Genomic DNA, 27,522 nt, shown 5'->3' on the forward strand with positions numbered 1-27,522 from the left:
TACAAAACTACAAGCTGATTTTGTGTTCAAAGAACTATATCATTTTGAGGAATGTATGATACATAAATAAAACCTAAATTGAAAGTATTAGGTCTGCTGAAGGAGAGGGGGAAAAAACTAGATGCAGATGGGAAGGTTTCCTTTTAAGGAAATTTGGAGAATGCTAAAGGGATAGTATGATTACTAGAGAATTCTACTTGTGGTGTGAACTCAAGTGAGTAGAGCTACAAGTCCAAGGCTACTTGTAGCTGGAGTTTTCCTGTGTCCACCTGGCTCCTGCAGCTGCTCAGACCCAAGTAAACACACAGAGACTTATATTACTTATAAACTGTATGGCTGTGGCAGGCTTCTTGCTATCTAGTTCTTATATTTTATATTAACCAATTTCTATAAATCTATACCTTGCCACATGGCTTGTGGCTTACAGGTGTCTTTACATCTTGCTTCTCATGGCAGTGGCAGCTGGCAGCATCTCCTGACTCCACCTTCCACTTCCCAGAATTCTCCTCTCTGCTTATCCCGCCAATACTATACTTCCTGCCTTGCTACTGGCCAATCAGCGTTTTATTTATCAATCAATCAGAGCAACATATTCACAGCATACAGAAAGACATCCCCAGCAGCTACTAATGTGGGAAATGCCCTATACCACTCTACCAGGAAAGGAGATTAAGGGACTCCAATGGCAGCACCTGGGAGATGTATTGGTGGGAGTTTTGTGGCTCTTCTTTCTTCTAGGTTTCATTGTTATGGTGAAATGGAAAACAGAGTTAGAGAGCATATTGAGTGTTGTGCTTTTGAGAGGACAAGTGAATGGATGAAGCTGTCACCATAGGACGGAAGGAATGTAAAAGGACCAGAGATCCAGAGCAGTGACACAGGACGGCTGTCTGTCTGGTACTGTGATGTTATTGACCATGAGCTCTCTCTCCAGCCTCCCTCAGTTATCCCAGTGGATTTATTATTCAAGGAGATTTGCTTGCTTGGGCTATTCCCAGCTTGTGACCTCCTGCCTAGGCTCCCAGGTGGCTAGGGACACTGATATGTTCCATTGTGCCTCCCTTGAGAAACTGGATTTAACCAGGATTTGAGTTTTACTCTTAAGAAAGATGGAAAGACAATGGAAATCTATATGGGATGATCATAATATGATTTTCAGGGGAAAAATAGATCATGGTGGATTGTGGATTGTAGATCCTTGTAAGGTCATGGGACTGCTGAAAATAAGGTATCACCTCTTACACAATTCATTACTCTCAGAAACAAAATTTATAGGAATTGAGATAAATTAGCTCCATTTTAACAAAGAACATCCATACACAAGGCCTTGTGGATTTTTTTGCTTGCTTTTGTTTTTATTATCTTGCTAACAGGCATACAGAAAGAGTCAAGGAGAAGGATAGACAATAACAGACATGAAGAATTACCAATGCAGGATGTGAGATTGAATTTAAGAATTTAATAGACCCCCAAACTGGCCTGAAAAACCAATCTGTCTGTTCTGAAAAGCTCACTTAGGAAAGGCCTACTTATCAGGAATTTATCTCAGCAGCTGGACTAGCTGCTGCATTTTCCAAACAAGAACTATAATTCTCCCTCAGTCTCCATCACAAAACACAGTTTTATTGAAGTTTCAAGGTAGAAAGAAAAAAAGCCTCATGAGTTTATGATCAAATTACTGGCAGCATGTGGTGCCAGAAATGCAATTAGTCAATGATTCCTACATAAATCTCGTTTATAGGTCAGTAAGTAACGTGAAATGTTGATGCTAAAGAGTGTTCTATTTGACACTAAATATTTTGAAGTCGTGTTATTTATGAGACAAAGCAAAGAGCATTTTACATGAATGCTGACACACACTATCCAAGTACCACAATTAAATTATGAAGCAGGACTTCAAAATACCAACATGGGAAACACAGTCAATCACAGTGCAATGCACTACATTCAAATGTGTTAGATCAGAAACCACCAATGAACTCAAAAGAGCATTAACCTGGAATTGAATCCCAAATTTGTCTGATTCCTACTCTGACTACACTCAGAAGATGAACACGTCTTAGTAACAAAGGTATCACATCACTTAAGTCAACCTGTGGAATATGCTGAAATGTATGAGATCAGAATGGGATCATTAAATAGACTCAGCTGAATATTGTCCTGAAATCTAATTCTAACATCTCCTGAAACGTTTTCTTGAATTTGTAAAGAATTATAAAATATGTGACCACTTCAGTAGTGAAAGCTCTTTTCTAAACTATAAATAACTAAAGATACATTTTGACCAACCATGATTAAAAAACACCATATTCCAAATTTTATGTTTTTTATTTTTCTTTAAAAAGGAGCCTCCGCCGGGCAGTGGTGGCGCACGCCTTTAATCCCAGCACTCGGGAGGCAGAGGGGCAGAGGCAGGCGGATCTCTGTGAGTTCGAGGCCAGCCTGGGCTACCAAGTGAGTCCCAGGAAAGGCGCAAAGCTACACAGAGAAACCCTGTCTCGAAAAACCAAAAAAAAAAAAAAAAAAAAAAAAAAGGAGCCTCCAAAACTTTATAAGCTTAAGAGTTCATTAAAATATGAAATTTCCTATCCAAATAAAATAGAAAATCTCTCATCCATGAAAAAAAATTTATGGACTCACAGCTATCACAGCTAAACCCATGTGCAGTATACAACTTATAGCCTGGAAAATATGATCTGATCATTTGCAAAGTGTGTCTGTTATTTGGTGCACAGGGAAGAATTTGAACTGTTAGGTGCCCTCTTTGTAGGCTTTGCGTGTGTAAGTCCAGCATGTCCAGCTGGACTGCTGCTGTGAGACACCAGTGTCAGTCCTGGTGCCTTGCAGGATCTCTAGCTCAAACAGTCCTTGCTCACAATACGGCACAAAGTCGACACAGAACTATGCTACACATCCTCCAGCAGCGACCCTGCTAAAGAGCATCATTAGCTTGTAAATCACTATTCTGGGTTATAAAAATTATGAAAATCCACATAATCACAGAATTAGAAGAATATTAAAAAATATCAGAAACCACCAAATGAAGACAGTCTATGGAAAACCCAATGACCTCCCCCCGACACACACAAAGTTTCACCCAGGCAGCTTTAACTGCCATAGGGAAGGCGACCTCAGATGCAGCTCTGACTGCTGAGGTTCCTTCTCACTCAGAATCAAAATTCAGCTGCTGTTCATCCTGCATTTATTCTACACAGTCAGAGTTTGCTCATCTGTTGACACTTGTGACTTCAAATATTTGAAGGTGTCCCCCCGTCTCCCGGCTGAGTCAGTCCCTCTCAGCCATCTCCAGGTCTATTCCCAGTAACATCCTCTCCTTGCTACGTCTTCAAGACATGAGAAAACATCATCTTCAAGTCACACATTTGTTGTTGACACGGTTAACCAGTCAAGAGCATGTGTCAAGCCACTAGAGGAAAGGGGCTCTATCAGAGACATTTGGAATTTTAAGTGGAAAATTTCCAATTCGAACCTTGGTTGACATCAATTAATTACCAAATCTTGCACAACTGCACTAAAGTTCCCATGCTTCCCTCCACTGCTTTGTAAACATCACTCACCATGAACACACAAATTTTACATCTCTTAGTTCTCTTTGATATGCAAGCTGCTAATATCATTTAAGTGTTGTGGGTTTTCCAAAGAAATAAAAGTCAGGAAATAGAAAACTATTGTGTTGGGTGGCAATAATTCTATATTTTCCTCACAATTCAGATTAAAGAAAATTGATGGGCACATTCTGACTCACATGGTTGCATTTTGCATATGCATATATGCACAATCAAAAATGTGTGTGTGAGCACACACACACACACACACACACATACACACACACACACACACACACACACATGCACGCACGCATACACACGGTCTCCTGGCTGCTGGACTCTTGGTAATTACTTCTGAGCTCTAAGCTCTGCTTCCTCCCAGCTGCATACTGAGCGCTTTGCAGAATGCTGAGAGCACTGTGTTTGTCAGCAGCAATTTTCCAAAAGGAAGAAGAAAAAGCATGCTGTACATTTCTGTAAATAGAAAAGTGTCTGAATATCAAGACTAAGCTTTTAGCTCGAAAGCTCTTTGATCATTCATCCATGCCCTCACTTGGACCCGAGGAAACTGAGGCCTAAGGAAGGAAATCAACTTGTCCAAAATCATAAGGCTTCTTTGTGTCCTGTTCAGGCCTTGTTCCATGACTATGCTACAAACCAAGCTACTCTGTACATGGTTCATCATGAAGATTCATTGGCATTGTGAAATCATCACAAAAGGATGCCATTTCCCAAAAGATGGTCCTGGTATCTTACAAAAATCATGAGAGGATCGTGGTGAATGAGGACTGAACAAGAGTCTAAGAGATACAACAACAGTCAGACCTCAGGTATAGTGACCCCAGTTAATGCTCTCAGTTGTAACCTGAGAAAGGCGCAACACCATTGCCCAGCAGAACAATTCTGCCTACAACAACATCCTTCACAGATGCTCTGTATTAGCAAGAGAAGTTTAAGGGGCTGGGGAGATGGCTACAGTTAAAAGCACCTGAGGCAGAGGACCTGAGTTTGGTTCCTATACACATTACATGGCTCACAATCACCTGTAACTCCAACTCCAGGGTATCTCATACCCTCTGCAATCACATGTACTCACACAACACACACACACACACACACACACACACACACACACACACACACACACAATTAAAACATAACAATAAATCTTAAAAAAATAGTTCAAAATACCATTTTCTCTTGTTATAGCAAAGAATACTAGTATAATGCGCATTGAGCTAACATCTTACAATCAGGAAGAGAAGTCATTCCTGGATATCAAGGGAGTAGACCCAAATAGTTTGTAGAATTTCTAAGAGCAAACTAAGCCCTGTAGAATTTACTGATAGAGATCATACTTTTTAAAATGCATGTTGAACAACCTTATAAGCTAAAGATGGATGAAAATTTTATTTGATATGAAACTGATGTAATGAAAAATGAATGAGCACTATTCATATTTAGAAAGATAAAAGAAATGCCATGATTAGATCAGGGAACAACCTTCTGTCTACAGCACAGTGATAACACTAGTCCCTCATTGTCTCCATGCATGAGTGTGTGTGTGCGCACACACACGCACGTGCACATGCATGTGTGTCTGGCTGTCTTTGTGTTGCTATGACTTGAAAGGGAAGGGAGTCAGAATTTAATGAATATCGAATATGTCACACACCATAGTTTGTATTTTGATTACATTATAAAGTTTAATCTACATACAGCCTCACTTTCCCCGAAGTGTCGGCGCTATTAGCCTCACTTTACAAAGAAGAAATGTCTGGAAAAGATAAAGGAAAGGCTCACATCCACTGTTCACTCTGTAGAACAAAGAGCCACAAAAATAATGGTTTAAGTAGTAGACATCATTTACCACATGTCTTAGTTAGGAATTCCATTGCTGATGAAACACCATGACCAAAAGCAACTTGGAGAGGAAAGGGTTTATTTTACTCACAGCTCCACATCAAAAGCAGTGAGGAGAGGAACTCACACAGGGCAGGAACCTGGAGGCAGGGGCTGATACAGAGGCCATAGAGGGGTGCTGCCTACTGGCTTGCTCCCCATGGCTTACTCAGTCTGCTTTCCTACAGAACTCAGGATGTCCATCCCAGAGATGGCATCACCCAAGGTGGCTGGGCCCTCCTCCATCAATCACTAATGCGGAAAATTCCCTGCAGGCTTGTGTACAGCCCAGTCTTATGGAGGCATTTTCTTAATTGAGATGACTTTAGCTTATGTCAAGTTGACATAAAAGTATCCAACACACCACAGTTTTTAGGGACCGACAGTCTATGCACCACCAGCTGGATCAAGGCATTCACAGGCTGAAGGAAAGTCCTGGAGCTCAAGTCCATACAAGTGGCAGAACTCCCTTCCCTGTGGTTCTAAGACAGATGCAAATTGCCTTGCTCAATGGCAGCCAGAGACTGCTATCAACAGCCAGCCCAGCTCACACACCAATTTATGACCCCTCAGACCAGATTTGGGCTCTCTTCTTCAAAGACAACATAAGGATGTCTTAATGTCATAAGATGGAGTGTAAACTTAATCAGGGAGGTATCACATTACCTTCACCACAGTTTACAGATTAGAAGTGAGCCAGTCTCCATCTGCATCAAAGGGAGGGGAGGTGTTAACAAACACTGAACTCATTAAAATCACCTCAAATTGTGCCTTAGGACAGGAAGTTCTCACAGTGAATTTATTCACCCAGCTCACCTCCAATGTCAATATGCCTTTCTATTCTTCTAAATTGATTGTAGTTTCTGACATGAAGAGACTAAAAGCAAACTAAAGACTAAAGGTTTTTAATTGTTTCATGCAAAAAAAAAATTATGAAATAGCAAAATCACCATGCACCTAATTCATTTCAGTATTTTGATAATATAGATAACCCCTTAAGATTAGCTACTTTATGATATTAAATTCAGTCAGTGTTACAAGCCATGAATTAATGGATCCAAATACCAATATAAACTGCCCAGAGCTGGTAATTCTGCAGCGTCCAGAAGGCAGTATCTCCCTGGCACTCTCAGAGCACAATGATACATTTGTCCTAAAACAGTTTGACCAGAAACGTTCTCTTTCCAGTTCAGTTAACAAAAATGGAAGGTTTCCAGCAATCAATGAATATGAAAACAACATTATTTGTAACCATTTCAGGAGGATAGCATTGTCTCCTCAAAACTGCTTTTATGATTTTTATTTACCTGGGAGAAGGAAAGAAAAGGAATTATTAACTTTTTAGATGTTTTAGAGAAAATCTACTGTGGGTGTGTGTTCTGAAACAATTTTTGTCACAGTTAATGAGAGGAACGTAATGAAGTTGTCCACCTACTGTGCACCTAGAGAGTATGCTAGGCAATCGTCATACCCCTTAATCATTGACACGGGAAAGGAGGGTCTGAGATTATGAGTAATTTGGAAACATTTGGCTAGCATTTATCCTAGTGGTATAGTGTTCACCAACACTGATTTTTAAATCCAGATTTGTTGCTGTTTACCCACAAGCTATCATCAAAAAGGTAGGAACTTTAAATGCTTTAAGTGGGAGACAAAATTAATTCTTCATGATGGGAAAATATGTAAACTTGAAGGGAGCAATTTTTTTTAAAGTCCTGCTGTGGGATGTTCTATATGGCAAATGTGTTAATAAATAAAACACTGATTGGCCAATAACCAAACAGGAAGTATAAGCAGGACTAACAGAGAGGAGAATTGAGGGAACAGGAAGGGAAGGGGGAGACTGCCTGTAGCCACCGCCAGGACAAGGAAGATGTAAGGTACCAGTAAGCCACGAGCCACATGGCAAAGTATAGATTAATAGAAATGGGCTAAATATAAGAGTAAGAGCTAGACAATGATAGGCCTGAGCTAATGGCCAAGCAGTTTAAATAATCTAAGAGTCTGTGTGTTTATTTTATAAGTGGGCTAAGGAACTGCCGGGGCTTGGCGGGACCCAGAGAGAAAACTCTCCACCTACAAAGTCCAGTATTTGAAATTTGTAGAAGAAAACATACAGGTAACAGCAAATGGAAAGGGTGTATTTGTAGTCATGAATGTAAGTCACCAACAAATGTAGATTCTGATGTATATTGTGTTAAAATAATTACATTTGTTATGAAACTGTCAAGATTATAGAATTGCACACAGGTATATATATATATATATATGTGTGTGTGTGTGTGTGTGTGTGTATACACACACAGAAATATAATCCATATATATAAAATCAGGTAGAAACATATTGTTCCTCTAGAAAAATTCAAAGATCTGATAACATGATATATGAGTCCCTCTTAGTGCTGACAGACCTATCTACTTAGTCAAATTAGCAAATTGTTTTAAGGCAATATAAGAACAAAGCAAATAGTAATGAAATGTCCTAGAAGCATTCAAGAGAATCCTTCTCTTTGGCCTTTTTGTCCCAAAATGAGTCATAGAGCCAAAAAAAATAAGAAGGCGATGATATTAGAAGCACTATTCCAACCTATTCCTTTCATGGGACAAAATGAAATGATTCTGTTCTGTAAGGCTTGGATTGTACACTGTCACACAAATAATAGTACCTATTTCATATAGTTCTAACGTCCATACTGTTGAGATTCTCTCAACAATGAAAGTAGAACCTGGTTAAAAGACAAGCTTCGGAAGTTAAAATGTGGAGGCACTTTCAGAAAAAGAAAAACTAAGTCTTTCAAATCAAAAGAAAAACCCAGAGTCACCCATTAACATTCTCAATACTTCATTTGCCTTCACCCATTCAATGAAAGCCTTTTGGGGCTCCCATCTGTCGTAGAATTTGAAGAAACAGGGCAAAGACAGATTAGGTGATAGCATTAGTCTAGGACATTAATTTATTCATTCATCATAGTCTGGGAAGTTCATTCATTCTTCATAGGCCTTCTGTTTCATTGTGCCATTTTTGCGAATTATTTGGCCATAATCCATATACTATAGCTGCCTAGAGCATAGTGTGTAGGTATCAAGAACTGAAATCCACATTAATTTGAAATAATGCCCCAAAGTCAATGTCAGATGATTAAGAAGACAGAGCGAATGTCAGATTCAGAAACTCAAGACTATTTCAAAGACCAATGTACCACCATGCATCGTCTCCCTCCCCGCAGTAATTAGAGACTTCCAGCTTTAGAAAGGCTCTTAGCATTCCTTAGACTATACCCTTCCCAGATCTCCTTGGAGCCAGACCTGGTTCTAGAGAATGAGTGAGAACAAAAGAAAATATGAATGTGTAGATCAGCTCTTCACAAATTGTTCTCTGTATGATCTTTCTTCTTGATATGAAAATGAGGTGGGATCCCCCAGGCTTTGGCCAGGTGAGGAAGAATAATGCTATGAAGATCTCTGTGTCTCTGTGAAATGGCTATCAGTTCTCTGGGCAACTGTGATTCAAAAGGAAAGGAGAACGTTCAAGACAAAGCTATGAACGAAGTGAGAAATCTGACTTATCACTATAGGTCCAATATCCGGCACAGCACCTGGAACACAGTAGGTGTGACATAAATATTTATTAAATTGTAATGAGTAGAATAAACCTGAAGAGGATCTAACTTTAAGGAAAAATTAAGACAGAATAGGAAATATACACAGAACAAAAGTAAAGAGTGGCTTCATGTTTGTGTCTAATTAATGCACATTCTGCTAGTTCTTCAGCAGTAGATTATGTAACATATAAAAACAAAAACCTCCTCATGTTGACAAAACCTAAAAGTTCTTTTTCTAGCGTGTTTTTGGTTAACCAGGAAAAAAAATAGACATCGTGCTAAGCTTGTTAGCAAATACAGGTAAGACTATCAGAGAACTTTAATTGTATTTCATTATCATTCCAAACTAAGCTATTAATAGATATTTTTAATAAATACAGTAGTAGTTATCCAAATTTCTTCAAAGAGACCTCAAATCACTTACTTCTTTTCTGGTGTGTTTAAGGCAATAGCTTTGGTTTATGTACACAAAGCACACATTATAGAGAGAGCTGCAGCATGTGAGCATTTGTATAGATTGAATTAAATGTTAAAAGATTCTCAGTCCTAGCAATAGAACTATTAAAACAAGCATGTTTTATGTCACAATGATTATTTTTAAATGCCTTTGAGTAGCAATTAGATAATATTGGTGAAATACAGAAAGGCTACTATTTAATAAGCCTGGGATTTTACATTGCTGATATAAACACATACTATTTTACATAAATAGTAATTAATAGTAATTAATGTAAAATAATGGGCATTTAAAAATCTTAGCTATGTTAGTGCTCTCTGAGCAAAACTGCTATGGTTTGGGTAGCAGCTCTCAATGTTTGTGCTGTAAAGGCTCAGTTACCAGCCTGTGGCACTATTGGCCTAGTGGGGGGCCTTTAGATTACCAAATGTGATTTTCAATGACTAGAGAAAAACACACTCTTTATTTCCCTGCATCCTCCACTTCCTACCATGGTAGACCAGAGGTAAGAAGCAACAGAGCCAACTAATCATAGGCAGGAACAACTAAAACTGGGAGCCAAAGGCTTGGGAGGAGGCTCAGCCAGCAGAGAGATGAGTTCAGATGCCTGACATCCATATAAAACAGCAGCGAAATATAATACATTCATATATATATATATATATATATATATATATATATATATATATATATATATATATATATTTTAGGTGACCTATATTATAGATTCTCAGCCTGTGTGTTATGACTTCTCGGAGTCAAATGACCCTTTCACAGGGGACAAAACAGGGGACAATTATCATCCATCCTGCATATCAGATATTTATGTTATAATTCATAACAGTAGCAAAATTACAGTTATGAAGTAGCAGTGAAAATAATTTTATAGTTGGGGGTCACCAGAACATGAGGAACTATATTAAAGGGCCACAGCATTAGGAAGGTTGAGAACCACCCTATAATACCAGTGCTGGCTAGGGTGGGGATGAACCTGGAGACAGGCAGTCCCTGGCTGTTGTTGGTCAACGGAGCCAAATGGGTAATTTACCTGTTCAGTGAGAGACCATGTCTCAAAGAGAGACCATGCCTCAAAATATAAGATAGGGAGCAATTGAGGAAAACACCTAACACCCACCCCAGACCTCCAAATATATACGCTTGCACACACATAATTACATACAACACAGAAACACACACGCACACACACACACACACACACACACACACACACACACAGTATTTAAAAAAAATACTATGAGCCAAAATAAACTGTTTGTATCTCAAGTATTTGTTACTTTACTGGGAAACTGACACAATAGTAGAAGAACATTATTACAAATTAAGAAACTAACAAAAATACTTTTAGCAAGAAAAAATTTACATTTCAAAGTCAATGAAGTCCAAAGCCACCCATTATACTCCAAAGGACCGTCATACAGAGATGTTCCCTTTGTCTTCCTAGGGAACAGATGTTTATCAAGCTACAGCAGGTTGGATTGCAATAAACCCACCGCAAGTTGAAAATATCCTAAGTTGAAATGCATTTACTGCATCTAATCAACCAAACATTGTTGCTTAGCGTCACAGGACAGTGGGGCAGCTGTGGTTCATTGTCTCTGCTCAGCACTGTGAGCGAGTGTGGTACCTCAGATCTCTATCTGCATAAAAGATCAAGATCAAATAAAATTTCCCCATTGTAAGGCACAATATATATTATGTAATCTATGATATGTATCTATGTCATAGATTAAATAATCAAAAATCAGAGATTGTCTGCATCAGAGATCATCTCTCCTCTCTCACTACCCCTCCCTCCCAACTTCCAAAGCTGACAATTATCTATAAATCCTACATAAACGCTGAGGTTTATAATTTCTTCTCGGAAGTTCAAAGCGTGCTTTATGTGTACAGTAAACATGGTAGTAGTTATTTCCATAAAAATGGAGAAGGGAGCATGGACAGCAGGTGCAAATGTGGTTTTTATTATTAGTACACCTCTGATGCCAAGACTTCAGGATGAAAATAAATTAACACAGCGTTACAAACATATAACATGCTGTAAAATGAGAGCGGACTCCTGGAGACGCTGGAGAAGGATGGCACAATGCGGACACAGCTGAGTCCCGGCTCTTCCACCAAGGAGACTCGTCTCCCTCCAAGCTCAAAGATGCAGGAGCGGGGACAGTACAGAAAGCGCTCCGTGATCCGTGGTCTCTGACATTTTCCCTAATTTCTCTTTCCATTTCCTGAGCTGGCCATGAGGTGCAAAGTTTGCTCCCATCCGCCCCTGCTGTGACGGGCAGCCAGAGGCTTGAAGCAATGGAACTGCTAAGAAAATAAACCCTTTGTCTCTATAGTAGAGACTTCCCAATCCAATCAAATTCTCTCTCTATTTGACAGGAAAGTGACATTATTGAAGACATTTTGAACAGCTTATCAAATATGATTCAATGCCAGCAAAAATAAGTGCTATTCTCAAATTTGGCTTTCCACAAAGAATTATTGCTTCTTTTCAGAATTAATCTCATTAGTCCCTTCCTCTGTCCCTGGAAATTATTCTGGAGCAGTCTTCATTTCTCTGCCCGGGCTCTTTTGTCTTTGTTTCTCTCCGGTAATATTCTGCTCACTTTGTGTTCTCCTTTGTCTTTTCTTCCATTCTTCTTCCTCTTTTTCTGTCTGGCATCTGTCTCTCCCATTCTGTGTTCTCCTGTCCCTGACACCTGCTGTCCCTTTAACACCCAGAATTCCTTCTCTCGTAATGAACAGACCTTTCTGTCGTTAAACAGTGTAGAACTCCTCTAGCTGTGAGGACTCAGTTTGTACCACTAAATTCACGGTAAAGAATCAGACTTCAGAAATACAAGTGGAAGAGAGGACACTCCATGCCTTAAGGAGCTTCCGGTGCAGAAGGAAGAAGGGGGTGTAAAACCGATGTGAAACTGGCCCAACGGAGGAAAGCTCCTCGAGAAGCTGCTGGGAGGAACACTACTACATCGAGCGAGATTTAGCGAGAGAGCAGACACTTGAGCGCAAAAGCTGAGAAGCCCTGGGGCTTGTCCCTTTCCTGGGCACACTAGCCTCCTGCACAGTTAGACTGTGGTTCTGCGGCTGAGCTCCAGCCAGCAGGAGGTGAGCAGAGGAGAAATGTCACTTCCAGGCCTTGTCCATAAAGGTTCCTCCGGGTTTTATTCCCTTCTGGTCGTTTGGAGTCTCGGATGCTTGGCCACCGTGTTGTCCCTTAGATGACTAAACAGAACGGCGACTCCCCTGACCCCGTTTTCTTCTCACCTCTCTGCCTGATAAGGAAACAGTAAACTTCTATCATAGTGAAGCTTCTATTCGTCTTTTTTTAATTTGTCTGCAGCTGTTAGGATCCTGACTTATGTATAAGGATTGGAGGGTGTGAGCAAGTTGCCCAAGAAAAGCAATGCTGGATGTGTTCATCTCTTCCCTGGATGTTTGACCCTGTGTATTCAACTCTACATCCTCTTGGCACATTACAGCTCTAAAATGAATCAGTCACTCAATAAATACTTATCTAATGAAAATATACTGATGAGATGTCACAGAAACAATCTTACCCAACCTTACCTTTGTGTGCGTATATGGTATCTATATGTGTGCACATGTGTGCAGATGTACTTGCTGGTGTAGCCACACGTGGAGGCCAGAGGTTGACAGTAGAGGTCTTTCCTTATGGCTCTCTGTGTTGTTTTTTGATCTCTCCCTGAACCTGGAGCTTACCGTTATCTAGCCTGGCTGGTGAGCAAGTCCCTGGGATCCCTGGTGTCTGCCAAAGCACTTGGGATACAGAAACAGGCCACTGAGCTCAGCTTTTTAATAGATGCTGGGGATCTATACCCAGGTCCACACACATAAATAGCAAGTACTTCAACAAAGAAACCATCGCACTAGCCCCACCTTTTTATACTGTTTTATATTTTCCTTTGTTTCAGATGGACAATGAGTACAAACAGCTACCATTGTTTGCATTTTATTCATTTTATTCAGCCTACTCATTTTTCTCCAAATACAAAAATATTCACTGTGTACAAAGCACTGATAGACTGACCTCTGATAAATGACCTTACACTTTAACTGTGAAATTGGCATTTGGGTGCAATTTTCTACCCTTATGACACTAATGGTCCACATGCTGTGATGATGACCACATTCTGTCTCCCACCCCTGTGCTCTGAATGTGGAGTTGTCTGTAAATATGGATGCAATCCTTGCATTTTCTCTGTAATGACTCTTTAGAATATAATGTGTGTCTGTCTTATTTAATGTCATCAGATCAAGTTTAAATTAGTATGACATTTATTAAATGGTTTGAAAGATCAATTTTGTTATTACCAGCTCATTCTTTAGATAGACCAGTGACATGATTATTATAATTAATATTACATTAACACTTACATACAATCGTATCTATTACATAGCTATAATGCTAGATTCTAAGTACACCATGTTAATTATTGCATTAATACCTTTGAATAACCTCTGAAATTGGGCTGTCATGTTATTAATTTAGTACACCATGTTTATACATGTAATGTTGAGGTATGTTATAGGAAACAATTCAATATTTAAGGTGTTTCCATTATGTACCAGGAATTTTCAAAATTGTTTGAACATAAATTTTAACACAAATCCTAATTATGATAAAATCACACCCTAGCAGCAGGCGTTTAAACAGCAATAAGATTATAAATAATTGCAAAAGAGATGTCATGTTGATACAGGTGGGAGAGCAGACGCTTTTGCTGAGCAGTAGAGAAGGTGGAATGGGGGTAACAGAAGACATTCTCACAGCCAAAACTGGAAGAGGAGGCATTCACCCCAGGAAAGAGAAGAAACATCACATGCCTCAAGTGGGAGCAAAATGGCTTTCAGGAGGAGAAATCTAGATGGCTGGCTGGAGGCACCTGGATCTCAGCTCCTCTCCCCCCACCCCACCCCCACCCCCAAAAAAGACTCTAAGCAAAAAGCGTGTATCCAAACAGCATAATAAGAAAGAGAAGAGGTTTTGTAATCTGTCTCCCTTGCTGTAACAGGGACGAGGGTGAAAGACAGTCCCCCAAACCTCTGTCCCTGTGAATGATGCTGGCAAGCCTAACTATTGGGAAGCTTCCCAATCCACACAGGCTTGAATTTCACTTCTTAAAGTAACCTGAAGTCTCACAGTAGCCTTGGTTTGGAAAGGACTTCATGTCATCTTCCCAGAAGACACCCAGGGTATGAATGGATAGTAAACTTGAAAAGTGAACTATGGTCTGAATTTAGAGCCTTTACTATATGGGTCAGAAACCCTGGCATTGTACCACCCAGGTGCCCCAAAGTATTCCACTGCTTTCTCTCAGCACACATCTTCCTCAGAGACCCAACTAGGCTTCCGAGTGTCAAATCTGCTGACTGTTCTGCCTTTTAGCAGTCAGATGCTGCCAAATGGGAAGGAATGAAGGACACCACTCTCAAGAAACAAGAGATCAGAATGCTTGTCCTCTGAGACAGGAGCACCTGGAAAGAAAGAATCTCAGCCTTTGGAGCTGCCTCCAACAGACTGGCCTGTGAGCATGTCTGCGGGGCACTTTCCTGATTGTTAACTGACATGTGAGGACCCGGGCCACTGTGGCTGTGCCGTCCCTGGCCAGGTGGCGTAAGAGAAGTATTGAAAGAGCAATTGACCAAGTCAGGGGGTGCAAACCAGTAAGCAGCACTCCTCCATGCTCTCTGCTTCAGCTCCTGCCTCCAGGTTCCTGTTTTGAATGTCCTGACTTCCCATGATGATGGACTGTAAAATCTAAGCCAAATATCGGGAGGCAGAGGCAGGCGGATCTCTGTGAGTTTGAGGCCAGCCTGGTCTCCAAAGCGAGTTCAAGGAAAGGCGCAAAGCTACGCAGAGAAACCCTGTCTCGAAAAACCAAAACCAAAAAAAAAAAAAAATCTAAGCCAAATAAACCCTTTCCTCCCCAAGTTCTTTTTGATCAGAGATTTACCACAGTAACAGAGAATCAAACCAGCCCAGTAACCAAACAGCATGATATTGACATAAAAACAGACACACAAGGCCAGTGGGACAGAAGTACAAGCCCACCCCTCAACTCATTCTTGACAAAAGGCACCAAAAGCATACATCAGATAAAGAACAGTCTCTTCAAAAATGGAGGAGAGGGCTGAAACTTGATCCTTATCTCTCATCCTGTGTAATAATAAACTCAAATGCTTCAGTAGCCTAAATATAAGACCTGAAACCGAAATTACTGGAAGAGAGCATCAATGCATTGATAACAGTGACAGTTTTCTAAATCATATCTCCAAAGCTTAGCAAAGACAAGACAATCTAAGCACAAGCTTCCACACAGGGGAAAAAAAGTCAACAGAGTGGAGAGACAGCCTACAGACTGGAGAAATCCATTTAACAGCTATTCACTAGGCAGAGACAGAGGGTTACCATCCAGAACACACAAAGAACAACAAGAAAAAATAAATAAAAACTTAAAAGCAACCCAGTTTTAAAGCAAAAAGGATACAAGTGGGTGCATCTCAAAATGAATAAATACAAATAGACAATAAATAAAAGACTTTATAATTAGCCACTAGGGTTACAAATCAAAACTACTGTTAAATTCTATCTCACTCCAGTTACAGCAGCTATTATCAAATTAACCAAAAAAAGAAAGAAAACACATGAGCTGAGGAGAAGGTTCCACTCCATCTGTAAACATCTATAAAGTAATTGCCGTGAGAAACTGGGTCCAACCAGTACCCACATTAAAAACAAACAGACAACACAACAAACACACAAAACACGGGAAGAGCAGGGGCACACAGACCCCCGAGCTCACTGGCCAGCTACCCTACCCTAATCAGTGAGCCCCAGATCCCAGCAAGAGACCCTGACACAAAGACCAAGGTAGGGCTGGAGAGAAGGGTCTGTGGATGAAATGGAATAGTGCAAGTGAGAGGACCTGAGTGTGAGTCCCGAAAAATGACCATAAAAACCCAAGGCAAAGCACAAGTGTGTTAGCCCAGTACTCGTAGGAGGAGATGTGAGAAGAATCCTGGAAATTCCTAGAAGAGATAGCCTGGTGTACATGATGGAAAAACACAACAAGGAGGATCTACCTCAGACAAGATGGAAAGTGAGGATTGATACCCAAGGTTGTCCTCTGACCTCCACAAGTGTACCATGGTATGTCCATGCTCACATCAATATACATGAATGTACATATGTACATATGCATATGTGCATGCACACACACACACACACACACACACACACGACAGTATTTCTTGTTCTTTCATATACTAAATCCCACTAAAACATATATATTAATCTGTGTTAATTTTTTAAAGTACCCAAAGTATTACACTGGCTAGCACATTTTGGAACAATTACTAGTGTGTCATTCTAAAGTGTTAGAATTTGTTCTGTGGAGGAACTGTCCTCTCTGTGCAGTGTGGAAGCATGGGGTGGGCATCCGTTAGTTATCCAAACTACTGAGGATGGTACTAGCAGCCTCCACCATAGGACATAAAGAAAACACCTATGACTTGATAAATTCTAAATGATGTAACTAAGCTGCTAGTGACTGCCAGATAAGAAGTACACAGTGAAGAGCAAGTAAGAGCAAGTTTCAGTAGATGGCAAATTCATACATAAAATTTCAGTGAAATGAAGTGAGGAACTGTGAGCACAAAAATGATTATGGGACTCAGAAGTAATGCGGCTGGTAAGACAAATGTTGGAGAGGTCAGGCATAAACAGAGATGAAAATCTCAAGGAAAAGAACATTGTAAAAAGGCAGACATTGAAAGGGCAACAGAAGACGGCCATCAAGAGAGATGCATAATGCTTGGTCCTAGAGGTAGGAAACCAGGAAGCAGCCAGCTTCAAGCTCAGCTAGTATTGCCATTCACTTACAGCCGACACTGTTCATGACACTTGTCACCACATTTTCATGCATCCCACTCTTGCCTGGTTCTTGACATCTGCCTCCGTACCTCATTCAGATTCAGAAATAATATCTGATATTAGTACTTGTTTTTCCAGCTCCTGCCCGTGGTGGGTATGACATGTTCTCCAGTGGGTGACGTCCTTTCGGATGGTTGGGGACCCTTAGTTGGGAGCCACAAGGAGCAGGTGGGCCACTGTGTTCAAGTCTTGAGGTTCTAGAATACAACTCCACTTCCTGTCCACTCTGCTTCCTGGTTGCGATCAGCCACCTCACTTCCCTGCCACCATGCCTTTCCCATCAGGACGGGTTATGTCCCTTCTCAAGTGAGGAGCCAGAACAAAGTGTTCTATCCAGCAGTCCCTTTTGCCAGGTACTTTGTTATAATGAATGCATTCCTGCTCCCAGTCTTCACCCTCCCCAACTTTGGCTTTCTGGTTATTAAACTATAAATGATTCTGCTCCTTAGGACTGGCCGCAACCCAGGCCAGTTAATAAGACTGAAAACTAACACATATTTCCATAACGCCAGGTATTAGAACCTTAACAACTCTATATCTGTGCTTCTAGCTCTATCTTCAGACAAAATAACTGGAAGCCTCACACATGCTGGCCCCTTCACAGTCCAATTCCAAACACCATTTTGAAATTCAAAGGAAATAAGAATTAATACTTTGATAGTGTGATGGTTAATCTTGTTTGAAAATCTGACTGCATCTGGAATCAACTAAAACACACTCCCATGAGGGATTTTCTTGATCACATTATTTGCAACAGGAAGACCCACCTAAATGTAAGTGACACCTTTTGGTGGCATCCCGGATTAAAAGACATAGAAAAGGAGACTTTGCTTTTTGTCTGCTTGCCTTCTCAACGGCATGTTCATCCATCCTACTGCTGTGGCACTCCTTTGCCAAAATAGAACCAACTTCTTCAGGAAGTCCAATATAGAGGCAGCAGCTCTCCAGCAATCCTCCAAGCCTTCAGCTCCAGACTGGGAGTGCTGAGACATGCAGCCTTGTGGACCAAGCAACTACCAGATTCTCGGCCTCTCCAGTGTGAGAGAACCATTGTCTCACCCTGCCCAAACTATGTTTGTTCCGTTTGCCCTGTTCCTTAGAGAGCCCTGAGTAATGCAGACAGTATCCATGTCCAGACATTACATAGAAGTTGAGAATGAGGAGTGAAAGGAAGTCAGAAGATTAGCTAGAAGAAGCATAGGAGCTTGCCCATAGCCGTCTCAAGTCTCCGTCTCCATCTGCCATATTGTTACAGGATTGGGACCATTAGTGAAATGAGACTGAAGAATTGTGGATGCACGAAATTCCTATCATTCTATCAAAAACCTTGATTATGAAAGGAGTGACAGAAAAGTCTTTTGGGGCAAACAAAATCTAAATGACTTGGTTTTTTTTTTTTTGGTGGAAATTTGTAGAGAGGTCTTCTATAGGCAGGGAGAGAAAGCTTCTGTTGATTCTGTGCCGAGGTGGGAGAGGAGGGACTCACAGACACAGGTGGCAGCCATGCTGGGGCGTTCTTCATGGAGGACCACACTGAGCAGGGAAGGCTTCAGCTGTCGATGAAGAAGGAGAAATGAAGCCCTCACTTGTTTCGCGCCATTGTTTTCTTTGGAAAGAAGGAGGCAAGGCCTTCTGCACATAATGGAGTGAGGAAATGAGATTAGAGGCTCGCAGGGAAGTTGTAAAAGGGTTGTAACAGCCACCGTGGGAAATGGTAGGGGAAGCTGAGGAGACACAGAAGTGAAAAGGCCGCTGAGCAAGAACGAGAGCCCAGCTGAGGATGGAGCTCATAAACCCGTAATGGAGAAAATCAGCGTGATTATACGATGCTCAGCTGGCTCAGCCTTCCAGGAAGAGTGGGAAAGCAGCCAAGCGGGGTGAGAGCTTGGAAAACAGAGCTGCAGACAAGATAGGAGAGAAGAGGAAACCACATTTGACGGTGTGTGTCGTCCATCCTCATGATGCCGAGGTTAGGTGGGGGAAAAAAAGCAGCAGATGAGCAATGGCCTCAGATCAAAGGAAGACTTTGACAGACAAGGTCCATGAAGACACATGAGAGGAATGGGTGAGAGAGAAGCTTCCTGGAAGAGGGGATTTATGCCAACATGAAAACAATTTGGCTTGTAATTTTCCTCTCCTCAATTCTTTCCGTCTTAGGACTCTCAAACCACTATGCCAGGGAATTGTTTGGCAATGTTATTATCTGTATTTATCGAATCTGTTACACTGTTGTGGTTTCCAGTGTACAGTTTTGCTAGGTAAATTCTCTTTCCTTTGAAATCGGAAGTTCATTCACTTTCAGCCACTTGTTCATAGTTTGCTGCTATGGTGAACCCAAAGAAAAGGTTTTTTAAATATATTTGAGATTTGAGCCACCTTGATTGAGAATAAATTTTTGAGTTTTGTAAATGGGCATAATTAAATCTTTTGTGTAAAACATTTTAATGGCAATGTAAAAATATAAACAAGGAAGAGCACTGTTCCGAGAAGTGGGGAGCACACACGTCAGTGACTAGAAGGAACCCATGCCCAGTGAGGTGGGCAAGCACCTTTTCTGATGCTGGCTTAGGCTCTCCCATGGTAGACAGGAGCTTAACATGCAGTGATTCAAGGCTGAATTCATAACTTGTGACAGGTAAAGTGAAAAGCACTTGACAGGGTCAAATATTTTAAATAAATTTAAATTCCATTGCAGAAGAGGATGTGAATCCGGAGCTGAGAGCAAAGAGCACACAAAGGGAACGCTAGGGCTGTCACTCTGTCTTCCGAACGGAGAGATGGAAGATGTCACTCCTTTGTCCTCAGCTCCTGCAGTCAAATCCTAGATGAGCAAGACAGCCCAATGCTATAAACAGAATGTCATGTTGTAACAGGCCAGAGGCATGCCTCTGCAGGGAGAGGGAGCCAGTGCCTCCCTCTGAGCCTTATCAAAAGAGCCTTTCAGCACTGGCATCTTTAGTTGCAATGTTTTTAATTCCGTATCTTCTCTTTTTTTAAAACAAGCAAGCCTTGTCTGCAGGTGGAAAGGACAGGGCTCCTGGAGTAAATAAAACACCACAATCTGAGGAAGGGCAGTTGCATCTGTCACTTAACATAATTCAGTTGCACTGATGAAGCTGTGTCGTTCTCATGAGGAACTTTGTCTTTTCTAAGATAAGCTGGGTAGTGCAGAGGTTAGCCTATACATAGCATGTGTATACACAGGTTAAATATTATACATAATGGATGCATGTTAATCCTAAGAATTACTCGGGATTTATGCACCAGATAAAGGAACACGGTGACCACACAGTGATTTTATTTTAAAGATGAGAGTATTTGTTTGTTGATGAGATAGGGAGGACCTTATGTCGCAAGAATCAATGTCACTTAGCCATCCCATCTCAGGGACTGAAAAAGAAGTTATAAATAAATACATAAAGAATTAACTAATTATCTCCTCTGACAGAGACATTGGTATTTACCCCAATAAATGATTTTTAAGGAAGTTAAACATCTGTAACTGAATATTTATGGAAATACAAATGAATACTCTTCACTTCTGCTAAAAAAATGTTTTTAGACTACAAATTCTTGTTAATTTTTAACCCCAGGATCATAAATTAATTAAAAATTAACTGAAGAATAATGGAGTTTGGAATGATTGTCTATTGTACACCTTAAACACAAATATAAATTTTTAGATAATATTCTACCAGCCTCATAAATATCATCTATCACTTGACATTATATATTTACACATATCAACTCCCATGCTTTATAGTCAACACAAAATTATAGATATTATATATAATATTTTATAAATATGTGTATTTGCCTTTAAGCATTCTTCCATCGAACTTCTACCTATTATTTTTCAAAGTACTGCATTTTCTCTGTGAAAGTAAGAAATGTTATTTACAAGTCTTATTCATTAATCAAGGAAACTGTAAGTAGATATTTGTAGTCAAACTTATACAAGGGGCCAAGAAGAACAGCAGAGGTGGAGGGAGAATAAAATACCTTACCCTGTCCTAGTCCACTTAGGTACCACTGCCTCAACCCTCTCACAGGTATGGAGACGATGTGTGCAGCTCAATGCACCTTATTAAGGTTGCCATTGAGGATTGCAAAATGAGCGGAAAATAATGGGTGCAGAATGTGTTGGTATTCCACATGCAAATGAGACACTGATTGCTTCCCTGGTCAAGGGCTAAATATAAATGTGTGATTAAAGCCGAGTCACTTAGAGTAATGGCTCATTAGAAGCTGGAAGAAACGCACCGTAGAAGCGTGAACGATGCTTCCCGAGACAAAATAAAATCACCTGGGAACCATTGAGCACGTCTCTCTCGTGCTATTCAGGAAGTCTGAGACTTGGGAGAACACTCTGTATGGTTGACCCATCTCGGCCTTTGCCCATCAACCCCATCTCCATAAAATGTCCCCCCTCAAATTCTGACCTTAAAGATGATTGTCTTGCTCCGTGTGAATTTGTAAATTGTGTTGTGGTTTAATTTGGTTGTTTGTTTTGTGAGACAGGGTGTCACTATGTAGCTCTGGCTGTCCTGGAACTCGCTCTGTAGACCAGGCTGGCCTCGAACTCACAGAGCTCGACCTCCTCTGCCTCCCGAGTGCCGGGATTAGAGGCGTGGGCCACCACTTGCAGCTGTGCCAATGTTTGTAACTTCCGTATTATAAATAATACTGGCCAATAAAAGCTCAAGTTCAAAGACAGCAGAAAAAACCAGCTCAGATGCCTCCTTACCAGACTGACGCATGGAATGTTAGTAAAGTCATTTTGTTAACTCCATATATCCAAGATCTGAGAATTAAGCAGCAACTATAAATCAACCACAGTTGTGGATTACATGTTTATTGTTTTTCTATTGTTAAAATTTTCTACTGTTAAAAACTAGAAGCCTGCCTTCCTCAAACCTACTTAAGTCATGACCATTTCGTGTTACCGTGTGACTAGCTCAAAACACTAATGCAGCCTCTCCTGAAGACTGGGGAAATGCTGAGATGGTCTGCCCACTGCCCTCCTGAACACTGCTCTGAAAGCTCGTCTTGCAGATTGCTTTACGATTTCCCACCGTAAAGTGACAGGAGTTCCCAGCTCAAACAGTGAAGCATAATGACTTTTACCGTTTCCGCTTTGATGGATAATCATTTTTATCCCTCAGAAGGAAAGAGTTCTGATTTAGTCTAAAAGATCTCATATCAGCTTCATGTAATAGCTCTCAATAGTGGTATATCTGTTCTATGATCCACAGGGAAGTTTGAAAGCCACAGCAGCAGTTAATTCTTCAGGAGATACTGTAGCGTTGCTTTTGGCCCATGGCATTAAGTAGGTAATAAGTCAAAGGAGGAGCAATTGTAAAAATAAGTAGCAAGTGTCAGACAACTGGAGGACTGGAAATGAGATCCCATTTCAAGAAAAGAAAGGTTTTGGGAGTTGGTGGCAGAAGTGTCTGTACACCTGCATCTACAATCAAACAGCAGAATTCCTCTTGGACACAAGTGCGCGAGCGCATATGCGCACACACACACACACACACAGACGCACATACACACACACACACACATACATACACAGTTTTATTGTGGCACATTAAAAATAATTGGTGACATCTCTTTTCAAATTGGCTCCTCCATGTTGTATTCCCACTCCAAAGTTAGCACAAATAAATGAACAGTCTTTTTTAACTTACCTCTTCCCCAGAGACCACAATCATATTCAGCTCCCAATTCTAACCAGTCTCTATATTCTAGATTATATGGAATAGTTAAGACAGTATATGCATGTGACCATTGTCATATACACAGGGACAGTGTGTGGACTCCGGGGACAAGTCTGACTATGGATGTGTTTTGGGTCTGAAGGGGCTCACTGTCCACAAAAGGAAATAGAAGAGAAAATAATGAAGGAACGTTGGCAGGGAAGGCAAACGAACCAAAGACTGAGACAATACATTACAGGCCCACGTTTTCACAAAGATACCTTAACTCTGAGGTTGAGAAAGCCGAAGGAAGAGATGGCAGTATCTGTCCACACTGAGTGTGTTCTGACTGCAGTGTTTACACATATCACAGAGCAAGGCCTAGAACCCCCCTCTCTGTCCAGCATTTTGCCCTTTGCTGAGATAAACATGGCTTTTATTTCCTTCATCCAGAGGCAAAAGGGCCAAGAACCTCAGCAAATACCCAGGCTACCATTTTGAAATGCAAGTGGGATTTTTGTTTTCTTGGTTTTGCTTTTGTTTGCTGATAAATCTGTCCTAAAAATGGCTTTACTCGTGGACAATTTTGAAGCAGATGCATATAGATAGAGCAGTGAGTGAAAGTCCCGGGGAACCAGGAGTAAAGGCTGAGAGCAGCCAGTTGTCCAAGACAGAAAATCCTGGATCGGACCACTGACACTTGCAAAGGGGCACTCCAGAGTTCATGAAGATGACATGTGGCTCGTTAAATACTAAAACTCACTTCCCCATGGATACTTAACATGCTGTCAAGATACGCAATGCTCCGAGTTGTACTCAGAACTACCTGAACTAGATAGACCCCATGGAGGGACCTGAGCCCCAAAGCCCATACATCCACATTGCTCAAAAAGCCTGCATTATATGATATAACCCATTGTGCACTGGAAATGTTCAGGAAACTTTGTCTGCTCTAGACTTCTCCCTTTACAGGAAAAGAATCTTTCTCTAATAAGTTGTTTGAATTTCTGCTACACCATGGACATGTTTCTGTCCAACTCCTTGCTCTAGGACACAAGTAACCAGAACCCTTCCGAGGGTGCCAGCAAAACTCAGTGTCCCCAGGATCAGTTCCAATATTGACTTCTATTGTTGGCAACTCTATGTAAGACTGAGGATGATTTGCATAGAAAGAAAGAGAGCACCCAACAGCCCATGAAACACACTACAAAAATCTTAGGAGTTCTCAGCCTTCCATGATCATCTGACATTTCATTGAGCCACATGTTCCTTGGATCTGTCAGGGCTTCCTCAAAAGTCTACCCATTGCCTGTTACTGAAAATGTCCCAGTAATAGCTCATTTTCATGACAACTTTATTAGAAAGAAAATAAAAGTATCCAAAAATGTTTCTGTGCTATGGATCTATTGAGGAAAACTTGCTCATGTGAATATTCTATAGTTCTCCACCAAAGAAAAGTAACTAAGAAGTGTTGTTCTCACCCCACATCTCAATAAGTTTGGTATATTTGAAGCAATTATCTTATCTTATTTTACTATTCTATGTGCATGGGTGTTTTGCTTATATATATGTCTGTTCACCACATGCCTGCCTAGTGCTCACAGCAGCCAGAATTCCCAGGAATTGGAGCTAGAGATAATTGTGAAGCACCATGCAGCTGCTGGGAATTGAACCCAGATCCTCTGGAAGAGCAGCCAGTGCTCTTAACTCCTAAGCTATCTCCAAGCCAGATAGCAGTTGTCTTCACACCGCTGCAATCTTAACTGTCCTGTGTACGTTAGTGCCACTGGCACGACTTCCACAAAATAACTGCCTAAGAACAAATTCACCATCTTGCAATTCTGTAGACCGGGAGCCCTGCCCGAGTCTCACTGGGCTAAAATCAAAATGTGGGAAAGCCAAGGTCCTCTGGGGGTCCTAGAGAAGAACCTGTTTCTTCCTGTTAGGGTGTTGGCAGTTTCAGTTCCTTAGGGTTGAGACTAATGTCTCCCACTCACACTAAGGCAGCTCCCCAAAGCCAGTACCACTCCTAGGCTCATGACACCACCTCCTCCATTTGCAAAGCCTGCCATGAGGCCAGTTTCCAGTATTTCAAATGTTGGCTTCACCCTTTCTGATGACGGGCCTCTGATACGCTTCTCTGTCATCCTTTCATACTTTTAAGAACTAGTGTGATTACGTTGGTCCCACCTGGATATGTCTGTCAGGATTCTCAGGCACACTGTGAGCTCCCCTTAGTCCTATCCTTGGATTCTGGGGCTCATTGGCAGGCATCTCTGAAGGGCAATAATGCTACTGCCCCACCATTAAAATATTTTTGTGCCACCAAGAGTTTACCTTACATGTGAAACATAAAAACAGACAAAAAAAATGCTATAAATACACATTTCTTTTTTAACCTATTTCGAAATTTCTGAAAGGAAAGTCTTAACCCATTGTTTAAAAACACAAAAATGTTCCATTTTTCAAATTGTAATGTGATACAAAAATGGAAATTTGCAGGTGACTTTGTACAATAGCCTCCATGTATTTGGCAAGTGTGATCTAAATCCTAGTGTCCTGACTTGGGAAGTGTGTCCACAGTGCAACTGTACTCACACCAGCCAAGTCTGGACTCCGAACTAAAATTAACTGGCATAATGACCAAATTTTAAATAGACCAAGAAATGTACAATGAGTACATGGGAAAGAATAGAAACTATCCATTGCTACAATTAAAATAGTATTTCTAATTTTTTGCTTTTCTTATTTTAGATATTTATATCTTTTTTACTATTGTATTTTTATTATTTAAAGCAAATTTTTAATTTAAATATATTTTATTATAGTCTTCCCCTCCCCCAAGTCTTTTCAGATCCTCTCTCCTCTACCTACCCAACTTTAAATTCTTTCTCAAAAAACAAAAAAAACCCCTATGCAACAACAAAATCAAAGAAACAAAATAAAAACCACATCCAAAAAGGAAAACAAAAACAAAAACCAACAAAAAAAACCCACCACCATTGCCCTAGGATATCTTTCAGGCAGTACATCATTGTTGCTGAAAAGGCATTTCCAGAATTATAAATGGATGAAAAAATGTTTAAAATTTTAAAAAGCAAATATAGCTTTGTCTTCACCCATCCCACACTGTAAACTTTTGTTTTTCCACAGACATAAAAATTAATTGTCAGTAATCTAGACAATAAAATGCACTGCATTAATAAATATCCTTTATAAATATACATATTGAAATATGTTAGAGTACATATACTAAACTTTTACTAACTGGTAGGAATAACCAAAAATTGAAAATTACTATGCTAATAAGTATACTACATATATTTAGTTAACATATTGCATACTAAAACTGTTTAAAAGAATTTTTGTCAGTTAACTTAATATTAGTTTTCCATGAGCATCACAATGGCTAATTCAGATATATAGGGTTTCATTTAATCACTCAATCATAACATGAAAGAATAAGGTGTGTGGGTGTGTGTGTGTGTGTGTGTGTGTGTGTGAGAGAGAGAGAGAGAGAGAGAGAGAGAGAGAGAGAGAGAGAGAGAGTGAGTTTATGTGTACCATGTGCATGCCAGGAACCAGGGAGGTTGGAAGAGGGCATTAGATCTCCTGGAACTGGAATTACAGGCAGTTGTATGCTGCCCAAAAGCCCCTAAGCAAACATATTTTATACTACGTCTACATAGTTAATTTTGAACATTGAACTTTATTTTAGTTACAGTTTCTATTGCACTAATAAAACACCATGACCAAAGCAACTTGTGGAGTAAAGTTTTATTTCATCCGAGTCACACTCCATCACTGAGCAGAGTCAGGGTATGAACTCACACAGGGCAGGAACCTGAAGGCAGGAGCTGATGCAGAGGCCATGGAGGAGTGCTGCTTCCTGGCTTGCTCAGCCTGCTTTCTTATAGCATCAGGACCACCAGCCTGGGGATGGTGCTGCCCACAGTAAGCTGGGACCTCCCAAATCAATCATCCATTAAGATAATGCTGCACAGGATTGCCTCCTGGCCCATCTGATGGAGACATTTTCTCAGTTGAGTTTACCTCTTCCCAAAGGAGTCTAGTTTGTGGCTAGTTGATACAAAACTCACCAGTACAAACTTTAAAAGTCACAGAGCCAGCTCACTCATCTCTCTTGAGTGTGTTGGGAAATCTAACTGACCCTGTCTTCGGATACAATTGTTCTTGCTGTGAAATATACAAATAAACTTTTCTAAACACAGTAGCAACAGCTAAACCACTCTCATCCTCTGGATCTATTCATTGTCTTTGTGTGATCATTTTTTGTTTTCTGGTGATCGGA

General features: G+C 40.6%; 1 protein-coding gene across 16 annotated transcripts in view; it reads right to left on the reverse strand.

The window, feature by feature from the left end:
* The window catches only part of Mapk10 (mitogen-activated protein kinase 10), a 266,659-nt gene that overhangs the window by 96,863 nt on the left and 142,274 nt on the right, over nucleotides 1-27,522 (reverse strand). The window lies entirely within an intron of this gene.

This window comes from Peromyscus eremicus, chromosome 10 (genome assembly GCF_949786415.1).
Source record: "Peromyscus eremicus chromosome 10, PerEre_H2_v1, whole genome shotgun sequence".
In the NCBI taxonomy this organism is placed as follows: domain Eukaryota; kingdom Metazoa; phylum Chordata; class Mammalia; order Rodentia; family Cricetidae; genus Peromyscus; species Peromyscus eremicus.